This window comes from Panthera tigris, chromosome A1 (genome assembly GCF_018350195.1).
Source record: "Panthera tigris isolate Pti1 chromosome A1, P.tigris_Pti1_mat1.1, whole genome shotgun sequence".
NCBI lineage: Eukaryota > Metazoa > Chordata > Mammalia > Carnivora > Felidae > Panthera > Panthera tigris.
This window is the reverse complement of record NC_056660.1, coordinates 50,383,942-50,397,407: the sequence shown is the minus strand read 5'-3', so window position 1 is coordinate 50,397,407 and position 13,466 is coordinate 50,383,942. Positions and strand designations below refer to the sequence as shown.

The 13,466-nt window shown below is 42.9% G+C and overlaps 1 long non-coding RNA gene across 5 annotated transcripts in view; it reads left to right on the top strand.

The window, feature by feature from the left end:
• The window catches only part of LOC122236616, a 133,322-nt gene that overhangs the window by 56,877 nt on the left and 62,979 nt on the right, over positions 1-13,466 (top strand). The gene's annotated exons all lie outside the window — the stretch shown is intronic.

Below are 13,466 nucleotides of genomic sequence, written 5' to 3'. Positions count from 1 at the left end.
GTCAGAGACAGCGGGCACGGGAAGGGGGGGCAGGAGCTGAGATAAATGTTTACTGTAAGGAAAATTGGCTCTCAGGGAAACTTGTTAAAAAAAAAAAATTGAATGTAGTCATTTCTTAAAACTACAGAGTCAAATTTTAGACAGTATTGATGGATTCCAGGCTCTGCAGATTAGAAAACGAGCACGTGTCCTCCAGCTTTCCCTGTCTTCTGGTTTTTTAAAAATTATTATTCATATTATAATTTTTCTATTGTTAAGATTCTTGAAATACCTATTTTGGTGAAGTGCAGTTCTATTTATTTATTTGTTTATTCATTGAGATGTAATTGACACGTACCACTGTCTTAGTTTTCTGCATCCGACATAATGATTTGATAGAAGTGCATATCGCGAAATGACACTCACACTAAGTTTAGCGAACATGCATCGCCTCACACTGAGGCACTGAAGAGTGGGAGGTTTCTCTTCGTGTTTCTTCTTCTCCGATGCAAAGAAGCTGGGCTGTGGAGGGTTTTTTTCAAGTCTAAGGCTGAAGGTCCTGACTGTAGATCAGGCACAGGAGTGTTAAGTATTCCTGCATTGCCATTTCCAGATGCAGATTAGCTGTGGTGATTCACCAGGTGAGTTAGTCCTTTCCTAATTTGCTTCCTGCAGACACAGGGTCTCCTTGGAGCCAGACTGATGCTTGTCTGAGTCTTTCTCAAGCTCTTCTTTGGACTGGCTGGCCTCTTTACTTACCTAAAAAATTTTTTCTTTTGCTTTAGAAAAATAGGTTACAAATACCTTAATTTGTATTTTTTAAACCAGAAGAGGAAGGTAAAAAAAATAATATATTTTCCAAAGATAATATTTAGGAAAAATGTCTTTTCTGAAAGCTGATTATTGAGTTTTTAATGGTCTCACGCTAGAGTTAAAAATGATCTTTCAAGGTTGTTGGGAATAGACTTGATAGGCATTTTCAAGACTGTAGTATCTCCTTTTCTGAGTCTCCTAAGAAAAGGTTAAATAGGAATGAGTTTTGCCTGGTCTGCAATCATTACTGTTTAGAAGAAAGTGGATTTTTAGACAGGTTCTTTCCAGATCTATGATTCTATAGTAAATCCTTCCAACTTTCCAATGTAAAAGTACTATTTATAGAAAAAGCAGGGAAGGAAGAGGTATTATAAATCATTTTTTATAGTATCTTTGGTGATTCCTAGACCGAATGTTTTTTATTTTTTTTAACAACTCATTTGACATACTGATGATAATAATTCTTTCATTTTTCTGTTAAAGATCTGTGTCTCACTTAAAAAAATGAACATTGTTCATATGATCTTAGATAATTCTGTTATGTCAATAAATAATTTTTCTTTTAGGTTTGAGTATCCTGGAATAAGCTACCTTTAAGTCTTCATCTCTACCTAAAAAAAAATATTCTAAGGGTTGGCACATTGTTGGGATTTATCATGTTGCTTTATTTTTTTAAATTTTATTATTTTTTTAAGTGTTTATTTATTTTTGAGAGAGGGAAAGAGAGAGAGCGAGAGTGTGAACAGGGGAGGAACAGAGAGATAGGGAGACACAGAATCAGAAGCTGGCTCCAGGCTCCGAGCTGTCAGCACAGAGCCTGATGCAGGGCTCGAACTCATGAACCTGAGCCGAGGTCAGACGCTCAACCGACTGAGCCAGCCAGGTGCCCCGCTTGATTAGGTATTTCTTATGGCTCCTTTTCTCCATAATTCCTTCCCAGCTAGCATGAATGCTTAATCCAGTGGAGGAGCTTTCTCCTTTGAGCCTTACCTCTCATTAAACCCAACCTTCATTCCTCTCTAGAGATGGATTATGAAAGGAGTGGATTTAAAGTTCATTGCCTGGTCATGAATGAACATGGTAAAGAGAGATGTAGGGGCAACGTTAAATTACAAAATGTGCGCTTAAAAAGCTCATCATTTTGCTCCCATGGGAACTTCTTGATTAAATTTGCTTTAGCAAATAATGCCATTCATAAAGAAAAAAAATCTACCCAAGGGCCTTGGTAAAATGAAAGAGCCAACACACAGCATTTGATGTCATGAATATAACAGCCCTGAGAAGTTAACAGGAAAGCCCACTGCTTCGTGTTGACTCTGGCCGTTTGCTTTTCCAGTCCTTCCCCTCAAGTTCTGTGCCAGCACATACATGCATGCAAGCCCAGGTGTGCATAAAGCATGTGTGCTCAGTTGACGTTTGTTGACTTGAATTTCCCGGTTATCTTTGTTCCTCACAGTGTTTGTTTGTTTGTTTATTTATTTATTTATTTATTTATTTTAAAGTTTCTTTATTTATTTTGAGAGAGGGAGAGAGAGAATCCCAAGCAGGCTGTCCCGACGTAGGTCTCAGTCCCACAAACAGTGAGATCGTGACCTGAGCCAAAAACAAGAGTCAGATGATGTTCAACCGACTGAGCCGCCCAGGCGCCTCATCAAAGTGCTTATTTAAAATAAGTGACATGAATGGCAGCCCACTCCCCTCTCATTCTGTTCTCCTCCAAGATCTTTATTTCCAGTGTAACAGAATCCTGTTCTTCCAGATAGCAGGGAAGATTGCAGTGAGAACGTTATCGGAGGTGGTGGGTTCTCACTGTGGCTCTGGGTAACAGGCAACTATCTGCTATAATGGCCTCCACAGCCACAAGAAAATCACTGCTCGTCGTCCTTGTACAGAAATAAGCTCTCTTGCTCTTTCTAGCTTCTTTTGAACTTTCTCTAGCAAATGATTGACAAGGGCAGAATAGCAGACTATTTAAATGTTTTTATTTATTTTTGAGAGAGAGAGAGAGAGAGAGAGAGAGAGAGAGAGAGAGCGCGCGCCCTAGTGAAGGAGGGGCAGAGAGAGATGGGGACAGAGGATCTGGAGCAGGCTCTGTGCATTGACAGCAGAGAGACCGATTGGGGGCCCGAACTCATGAACCATGAGAGCATGACCTGAGCTGAAGTCAGACACTTAGGTGACTGAGCCACCCAGGCGCCCTCCCCTACCCCAAGAATAGCAGACTATTTAAAAGCTGAATGTCTGGAGTTGGATCTGTCCTTAAATTCTGACTGTGCCATGTGTCTGTGAGGAGACTAGGTTTGTTGAGTCTCCTTACCTATCAGGTAGCTGTTTGTGAAGACAAAATGATGTCTGAAATAATTGCTAGCACAGCGTAAAACTTTAGTAAAATCTATTTCTTACTCTTGTTTTCTTATTATAATACTAACTTGTGTTTGGAAGTCATTTTGTTATTTCCACAATACTCCACATGCTTTTAATTCCCATTAGATTCCTACCTTTGAAGGAGTCTTAAAGAGCGTGACCATTATCTACATTTAGCAATTATGGGTATTTTTTGAGTATTTGTGATTAGAACAATCTAATAAATAGTGGACTGAAGAAATAGGGGAAGTAGCCATCCATCCTCTTGGCCTGCTGAATGTCGGGCCCAAGCTGAATGTAAAGGCTGGAGGAGTCAATAAGGGCAAAGACTTCGTGGGGAGAGGAGTGTGTACTTAGAATTCTGAGAAGCCAGAAAACTTCCTCCTCTGAAGGAACAGACCAGGAGTCCAAACACCTGCATATTAGATTCACCGCTGAGGCTAACTAGGTGTTTACTATTTAACCTTTGGGAATCTGAGTCTTTTCGTTGAGCAGTTTAGTTTTCCAAGAGAACTGCTATAATCTTGTTCTACTGCTAAAAAGCCTCCGTTGCTCATTGAATTAAGTCTAAACTCCATGCTTGGCATTCACAGTCCTAGTCTGCTTTCCCAACCTTGTCCGCTATAATGCTGCTGTGTGTTGTCTACCCTCCTTCATTGTGTCATGGTTCCTTGAGGGCTTCCCACACTCCTTTATTCTGGCCCAGCCTCTGTGCCCCTGTCCATCTCTGCCGTGTTCTCCTAGGGTGAATGTCACTGCTTCCCGCCCAGCTGCTGAAGGCTTAGGTGGGATGTTCCTTTTCACATTCCCTCAGCATTCCTCATCAATCGATCATTTGCCATCAGTCCTACTAATTTTCCCTGATTAAAATCTTTTAATGCATTCTCTGCATTCCCTCTGCATTCTATGCACTAGGTTGAGACTCCTTTGTATCTTGCCTGGACTATTGTAGTAGCCTAACATGTTTTTGACTTGCTTGCTCCCTTTAAATCCGTTCTCCATCCTGCAGGCAGGGGGGGCTCTCTAAAATACAGTTACGATTGTGTCCTGCTTCTGTATATAATCCTCCAATGTTTTTCCATGAGTGTACGGAACATAACCCAAAGCTTTTCATAACCCACTTTGCTTTGTCTTTCCTCTTGATTAAAAGCTGCTAGAGAGTGGAGACCACGTGTTACTCAGCTTTCTATTTCCCAAAGCACCCGGCAGGGCAGCTTGCCTTCTAGAGGGTGTTCTTCACATGCCTGTTATATGATTTCATCCAATGGAGTTACTATGATTGACTTGACCTTTCTCAAGGTAGGTATGATGATTCGATGAAGTGTTATGTGGAAGCACATAACTAAAATTAAATTGACAAAATTAAATGGACTCATCCTCAGTGATGATATTAAAAAAAAAAAAGCTTAGGTGATTCACATATTCAAAAGTCCCCCTGAAAACTTCAGTCTTCCAGCAAACTACTCGACAGAAACTCATTTTCACATGGCGGATGCTGGGGAGATGGTGAAGAGTCTCAGAAGCAAGAGCATAGTTTATAGATAGTGTCCCAAGAAGGTGGAGGTAGGCTGTCAGCGGCAAGCAGGGCCGTAGGCCTTGGTGCGGCTTCGGGCTCTCAACAGACAGCCAACAAGCATTTCGTGCACATTCCCGAGGGGCTCCATGTTCCACACCATTACTCAAGGACTTTTCTCTTGGCCAGGATTACTTGGTAGATCCACGAGGCCAAGTGGCCTGTTGCCAGTGTTCAAATGTTCTTTCTTTCTGGTCAGTTCTTCCCTTCCTCTCTGAGCTGCAAGGCCTGGAGGAGAGGATGTGATATGGGATGGCTGTCTTCCTGGTCCACTTTGAGCACTCTTTTACGATAAAAATGGAACTCTCCACTGCTCCTCTTAGAGAGATGACAGCTTCTCTGCTTAGAATTCAGTGACTCATTCCACTTGGACACAATCACATTCTTTCTAGGGCGGAAACCCTGAATTCAAGTGCAGCTGGCCAAGTCGGGGAAAGAACTCTAAGCTGTTTCTGGGAAAGAACTTTAAGTCTTCCTACTGATGATGAGAAATAATTTCTACCCTTTGTAAAGGGTTGGAAGCCTAAGTGTGCTAGTGAATAATAATCTTGGGCTTAGCCAACGCATGCTTGGGTGGTGTTTTGCTTACCATCAAGGTTTTGTTTGTTTGTTTGTTTGTTTTTGTTTTTAATTTAAGCACCTATGTGCCTAAATTCTTCTCACATATGAATTCTGGAGAAGCATCAACAGAGGAACAGTACAGACTAGAGTGAAATTAGGGGTAGGTTACCAGATACTTGTAACAACAAAGTGTTTTCTTGCTAAGTTCTTTTGTAGCTAAAGCTAGATTTTTCAGTGCTATATGGAGCAGGGGCTAGCCACCATATGTGACTGCTCATTATATGCCAGGATCTAAACTAAGCACGTACCCCCGCAAGATTTCATTTAATCCTCCCATAGACCCTATGTGACAGACAAACTAAAACTGCTAAGCCCAATCTATTTGCATTTGCCTGAGAGAGCAGTGGGTGTTTATTCAGCACCCTGGTAGAGCTCCTTAGAGACTTCCATGAGGTTGTGACAAAGGTGAGGAGAGAAAGTGTGGAGAGGAATGCAGTGTTCCATAGAATCCCAGCCAGGGAAGGGATATTGAAGGAAGTGGACCGATGTTAAACTCCTTTGGGCAAGTAATAATTGCTTCTAGCTTCTATAAATCACGAGTGTGTTTCAAGTCTTTCTGGTCTGTATATTTCCATAGCCAGGTGAATCCTTTTTGGCTTGCTTAGCACTGTGCTCTCATCCAGGTGAAAAAGAACCCAGAAAGAATGTAATTAGCCTCATTATCTAACCTAAAACCTTGTGCAGTGGACCTGGTGTCTCCTGAGCACCTGCTTCAGTCTTGCATCCCAGGGGGCTGCGTTTCAGGAAGCTAACCAAGGCATCTTTTGTGTATATCATGTCAAAATCCCTTAAGAGTATCTATACAGCTTGGCAATTTTCAGGACAAATCCTTTTCAAGTGTAAAACAAACAGGGATTTAAAAAACCTTTCCTTCTGTTTCAGATAGAATTCCAGCTGTCTGCTTCTTCCTTCCCTCCAACAAAAACAAAACGAGTGACTTGTATCCATTCACAGTCCACAAAGTTTAATCTCGGCGCTCTCTTACAGGATGTATGCCTTTTGCTGTATTTCCTATACTGGTGAGATTTTCATCTGCACAACCTCAGTGTCCCTCAGTGCTTCTTCATATTCGTTGCAGCTCTGTTGTTCAAGCTTTTATGAGCTTTCCTGTTGCTGTTGCTAACTAATTTTTCATTCACTTTTGCAGTCTTAACCCTTTTCCTACCGATCCACCGTGCTGCCGCAGTCCCCTTCACAAAACCCTCCCCAGGTTTTATCTGCCTTAAACCTACTTGAAGCTGGTGATTAGTCCCTACTGTTCCCTAAAGCCTGCAGGATAAAGTACCAACTCCCTGGTATTGGGGTTTGAGGCAGAGCTTAATTACCTACCTTCTTCCAAATTCTGAATCAGTTGTGGGTTAGACACAAGCCAGATGGGGATGAAAATACAGTGTCCGATTTATTGCTGATCATGCTGCATTGGGGCTTGGGCTAGAGGCAGGCTGAAATGTGACTTCCTGTAATCTTTCCCTTGAATTTACCCATAAAGTTCAGGAAGAAGTGCTGGAGAACTGTAGCCCATTTTCTTTTAGTGCAAGTTTGGGGGCCTGGGGATTGCCTTAGGGGTTGAACAATCAATCACAAGCCTGTTTGCAGGGCTTGGTGAATCTGTGGAAATAGCACTGCCTTGAAATCTCAGAGGGAGGCCAGCCTATTCAATTTCTGGGAATTCAGTGACCTGGCTACTAAGACCAGCCATCATACAGTGGCATGGTTCTTGAGTCCAACCTCGTTTTGAAGTTTCTGTCTCTTAGTAGTAAGTCTCTTAGCATGCCTTGTGGTCCCTGTCCTTGGAATCGTAGGCTGGGATGATGGTGTGGGGTTCATTCTAATGGATGTCTTTTTAAATAGAGGGAAATGACAGCTTTTTGGCAGAAGGGACTATATAGACAGAGGTGTTTGATAAAGACCTGGGAAATAGGGATTCCTCCGAGCTCTAGCTCTTCTGGCATCCCAATATTAGTTCCTTTTAAAATGGAAAGATCAGTTTTTGTATCTTCATAGAGATTGCTGGGGGAAGAAGTCATCTCTTTGGTGAGGCTATGTGGAACTTTCCCTTTCTGCTGTCAGAGAGTTAGCATGGTCTGAGACTCTTAGGGACTGTCCCAAAGGCTGTGAAATATGGTCAATGCACTTTAACTACGTCACATTTGATTCCCCCGACACACAGAAATGAACTGGATTGAGTCCCAAAACACAAATAGGAAAAATCTGCCCACTTACCAAGCCCCGTTGTCCTCTGAGAAAATGAAAGGCCACTCTCACTGTCTGGCATCTCCTCTGTTCTCAGCCAAATCCTCATTGTATTGCCTGCCAATTCCAAACCCCACTTGCAGGGACTCATCTCTGCATTAGGCAGGGCTCTTGTGGGTGCAAGTGAGAGAATACCCAACTCAAAGTAGAATATGGCCACAAATATGGAAGTCCAAGAGGTATCTCTGGCTTCAGGCTTGGCTGTATCCAGGGGTTCAAGCTACATTGTGATGATTTTCTCTCTCCATATCTTGGTTCTTCCTGCTGGTAGTTTTTAGCTTCAGACAGTCTGTATTTTTATAGCTGCTTCTAGTATCAGAGAAAGAAAGACCCTTCTTTTCCCAGAGGCCCTATCTCAAATATGACAGACAGGGTCTGATTAGCACACCTGGGGGAAAGCCTCTCCCTTGACCACTTTCAGCGCCCAGAGGGATGGGTTGCTCTGGGTAACCAGGTCTGGGTCAGATGTCATGGGCTTGCCTCTGGGGCACAGAGAAGTGGGAGTGGGGAAGACACGTATAACTTAACTGCCCTGGAAGAAGGCTGGGGTTTCCTGAAGGAAGGGAGCACAACAGGTGAGGAACTGGCCGGCTCCATGGCCCTCATCATGTTGTACCATAATCACATGTTTGTGTGTCTCATTTGGTCTCCACATTAGACTCAGAGCCAAGCACACCAAAGAAGATCGTAATTTGTCCCTCTCGCAGTCAGCAGGAGGTGGCCAAGTCTAGATTTCACTCACTTAAAAAGGACACTGCAGCCCTGTGGCCATGTGGCATTGGCTCCCACTGCCACCACCAGCTGGGTCTGCACCCGTCAGTCACATGGAGGAGGTGGCTGGCACAGCCACTTGCCCCGCTGAGCCTGGCGCCTCCCCTGCCGAAGCCCGAGGCTCAGCGTGGCTATTGCCTGGGAAGTCTGCAGAGACGTGGCCCTGGCCAAGCCACCTGCTCAGGCTTTTCATGCATTGCATGCTGCCAAATTTTCCCAGGCCACAGGGGTTTCTGAATACAGGATGGAACGTTTTCTGTGACTTGGTGGTACACCCAGTTTCGGGTGCTGCACCCCAAAATGGCCTGTGCTCCACATTCTTTTTATAATGCCCCTTTAAAAATAATTTTATTTTGGGGCACCTGGGTGGCTCAGTCAGTTAAGCGTCGCACTCTTGATTTTGGCTCAGGTGATGATCTCATTGTACATGAGATCCAGCCTGGCGTCCTAGGCTCTGTGTTGACAACTTGCGGAGACTGCTTGGGATTCTCTCTCTCTCTCTCTCTCTCTCTCTCTGCCCCTCCCCGCTTGCACATGCTCTCTCTCTCTCTCTCTCACACACACACAATAAATAAACATTAAAAAATACAAATTCATTTTGAATTAATTTTAGTTCTACCGAAAAGTTGCAAAGGCAGTACAGTTTCCATGTGTTCTTCACTTGGCTTCTCCTCTTGTTAACACCTTATAGCCATGATGAACTTGTCAGAACGAGGAAATTAATATTACTATTAACTAACATACAGACTTTATTCATATTTTAGCAGTTTTCTCACTAATATCCTTTTTTTCTTCCAAGATATCATATTGCCTTTGACCAAGTTCTTTGGATTTACTCACAGAATTAATTTTCTTATGTCAAGATGTTGGTGTACTAGATTAATTGCCCTAACGGTCTTCATTTATCACCACCTCTGTTCCCATGCTCCCTGCAATGTGACATTTTAGCACCTCCTATGAAAAGGTAGTCTACTTCTCCCCTCTCCCCCCTTGAATCTGGGCTGGGTTGTGAATTGCTTTGGCCAATAAAAGGCAGCAGATATGAAGATGTGCCCATTCTGAGCCTTGGCCATGAGAGGCCTTGGGTGCTGTTTGCTCTCTTGAACACCAGCCTTCTTCATAAGAATAAGGCTGGGCTAGCCTGCTGGGTTGAGGGACTGCATGAATTAGATGGGAACTACCCCAAGTGAGTACTGAGGGCACACTAGACAACCAGGCCCCAGCTGGCTGCACATCCATGAGTGAGTCCAGCCAAGATCAGCTAATCCTGTCCCAAAGCAGCGGGACTACCCAGATGGCCTATAGATTTGTGAGCAAAATAAATATTTATTACAGTGAGCCACTAGGGGTTTGTGGTGGTGTTTATGCAACAGCATGGTGGTGATAGGTAACCAATACAGCTGGCTCAGGATGGATCCTGATATTGGCCGTCCAGTGACTCAGGGTTCACGGTCACTAACAAGTTCAGTTAAATTTACTAAATTTTGCAGATTGTGAGTCTTCTTGGGACTAGTCTTAGACTTTGTACCCAGGTTTAGGGAGCACTTCTTATAGGGTCCACCTCTCTTGAGCTCAGTAAATTTGAATAGAAAACTCATACTTAGAAAATATTTCTCCTATGACCCTGACAGGTTTTTGGTGCAGTTTTTCCCGTGCTCTCATTGGCTTGTGCGTATTGACTGAAGCGTGGTCACGACCATATATCTCCAGATTTCTTTCTTGCTGATTCCAAGGACAAGGCATCTATGCATACTTGCTGTGGGATTTTGCTGCTTTGGGTATTTCCCAAATAAGCTGTCGGTTTTGGTAGGGCTTTCTGCTGACTGCAGTGGGTATAAGTCTGGAATTTAAATTTGATGTGTTCAGCCATCTTAGATTAAAACAAAACATTTTCTCCCCTTTGCCAGGGTATAGACAATCGTCTTTTTTTCCTCCTTCTCTTTTTTCAGTGCTCTCAAAACTGTGGGATGTGCTTTGGGACAAAACCAGTTGCAAAGGGACATTATATCATCTAGCATAATGCCCATGAAACAGCTTTACTTTCTCAGTCTTGGAGCCACATTCTCGTTCCCCTGGAGAAGGCTTTGGCCTCCCCCATAGAAGGTTGCAGCAAGCCTTTCCTCTGCCCTTTCCACGCTCTTGGATTCCTCCTTCCTACTGGGATAGTGGCAGTTTTCCCAGGATCACGAAGAAGCAGTGGCAGTCCTAAGCCTTTTGTTTTTCTCCCTGCAGAGAATATCTTCCCCTTAACTCCCTTACAGGAGGAGTTCAATACCTAGTGTCCAGGAGAGCCATAGAGGAAGCTGCAGCATGCTCTGAGCTCTGATCAGCAGCAATGGCCTGCATGTGTCCAATGAGCATGCAGGCTAGGTCTGACTCCCTAGCACAGGCCTGCAGATGCTCCTGTTTGCAATCCCTTGCTTAACTTTTATTTTTATTTTTTTAATTTACATCCAAGTTAGTTAGCATATAGTGCAACAATGTGCAATCAATCCCTTGCTTAACTTTTTGAGTCAACCATGTCCCTGGTGCCCGAGACTTTCTGGGTTTTGTTGAGTGAAGTGATATACTTCCTGTTAGCCTTCCCCCCGCCCCCACCCCCCAAACAGGGGCACTTGTTCTCGGTTCCTTAACACTTTTCCATCTTCCAAAAATGTGTTGACACCTCTTTTTCATTCACTACTGTATTCTCTTACCTTCTCTTTATCCTTGTGGGTTTATATATTGGTTTGATTCCTCCAGTCTTATTTTAGTGGGGCTTTTCAAGACAGCAACATCTGCCATATTTAGCCTGAAGTTGTCAGACCTTTGAGGTTTTTAGGACTATGTATATAAATTGTCCTGCTATAGTTCAATAATTGTCTTCCTCAGGAATTTTGTCTTTAAAAAAAAATCACATAATATTTTAATAGAAAAGGGGTTTAGAACTACAGAGGCTAGAATTTTAAAGCAATTTTTTTTTTTTACCTATAGGGGTTTCAGTAACTCTTTTAAGAATAGCAACAAAGCCTAAACATCATGAGGCACACATAACGTTTGATTATATGCTGCTTTGTTCAAGAGAATGGGTTTTCCTATTGCTCTCCACACTCTTAACACATACCTCATATTCACTCCTCATCTTCAGCACCCATTTTACTCATCAGCAAAGGAGGGAGTCACACAAAGGAAGCAGCTCAGCTGCAAAAGCTTCTCTTCTGTGAACCCCACGGTGGCCCCGGGAGAGGGACGATGTCATGCAAGGCATTTCCAAAATGTAGCAGAGATGCGACATGGTAGTCAAATCATACTAAGCTTTCACACATGCAAATACTATTTTGTAAAATATAAACGGGATCACACCGCACCCACTGTTTTGCAACTTGCTCGTTTCTCTATGTATCATGAGCCTCTTGCATAAAGAACTAACTCATTCTTTTTCTTTTTTTCTAGAACAACTTCTTAGATGATTTCCAATTCAAAACAATGTTGTAACAAACATGCTTTCATATACTTTTTTTTGCTCATTTGTTTATTTATTTCTGTAAGCTATTTTTTCCCAGAAAAGGCCCACACCTGTTATATTTTGATAGATAAGGCCAGATTTCCCCTCAGAAAACTATCAATTCATGCTTCCCAAGAAATTGTCAGAATGCTTATTTTCTCATCCTCTCTCCAAAACTGTATCTGTTTTCTCCTTTTAATCTTTGCCTGTCTGATAAGTGAGACAGCATAATTCTTGGTTTACACTCTTGATTATCAGTGTGGCAATGTTGCTCTTTGCACTACTAACCGGCTCCAGACACAGTTACTTTTCTTCCATTTCTTTTCTTTATTTTTTATTTAAAATTTCTCTTAAGGTTTATTTATTTCTGAGACAGAAAGAGACAGAACATGAGTGGAGGAGGGGCAGAGAGAGAGGGAGACACAGAATCGGAAGCAGGCTCCAGGCTCTGAGCTGTCAGCACAGAGCCCGACGTGGGGCTCGAACCCACGAACTGTGAGATCGTGACCTGAGCCGAAGTTGGTTGCTCAACCAACTGAGCCAGCCGGCGCCCCACTTTTCTTCCATTTCTGTTATGGTGGAAGAGTGAAGTCAGCCCTAATGTTTTCTACAAGTCCAGGTGCCTGCACGTTAAAGCGTGATTGTCCTTGGGAACATGAATGACCTCAATAGCTTATGTTGTTTACCTCCTGATTCTATCACTCTGGTGGCATTTTAGAAATATGCTAGGTCAGGACTCAAATGTTCTATCCCTCCTGTGTTTGGAGAAGAGTTTGAACTCTCAGTAAGAACTGATTCTAGGTAGGCAGAGAATAATTTCCTTAACTGCCTTTCTTGGTGCTTTAGTCTAGTCTTTGGAGCTTCTTTCTTTCTGTATCAGTTCCTTCTAGTAGTCATTAGAGATGAATTCTGATTTTTCCTTTTTAGGCTTTTTAAAGGTTTTCTCTTTCCTCACTCCAATACCCCTCATGAGATGTGGCTTGTGGGAGTTAACGCCCTGGAGACAATCTTGCTCAACAGGGGCTGGGTGCTGCCAGATAACTTTTGTCTCTTTCTTCCCCTAAGTGGCTAGTTCTGAGATGAATATTGTAGGACTGCTTAGAATGTTCTGCAGGAGTGAAGTGTCCATAGCAGTGGCCAGTGTGTCTGTGACAGCTTGAAGAATGACGCCCCAAAGATGGTCCCATTCTTACCCTGGGATCTGTAAATATGTTATCGTATATGGCACAAGAGACTTTCTAGATGTGATTAAGGATTTCGAGATAGGGAGAGTATACTGGGTTATCTGGACGGGCCAAATATCATCACAAAGGTCTTATGAGAAAAATGCAGTACAGTTAGGGATAGTATAAGGTGTGACGTTGGAATCAAGAGGTTGTAATGATGTGAGAAAGCGGTCACAAGCTCAGGAATTCTGGCATTCTCTAGAATGTGAAACAAAAACGAAGGGAATGGATTTTATTTTCAGAGACTTCAAAAGAAACCAGCCCTACCAACCCTGTGATTTCAGCCCTTAAGACACATTTCAAATTTCTGACCTCCCAGGACTATAGGAAGATAAGTCTGTACTCTTTTAAGACATAGCAGTCACATGAAACTAATACCACA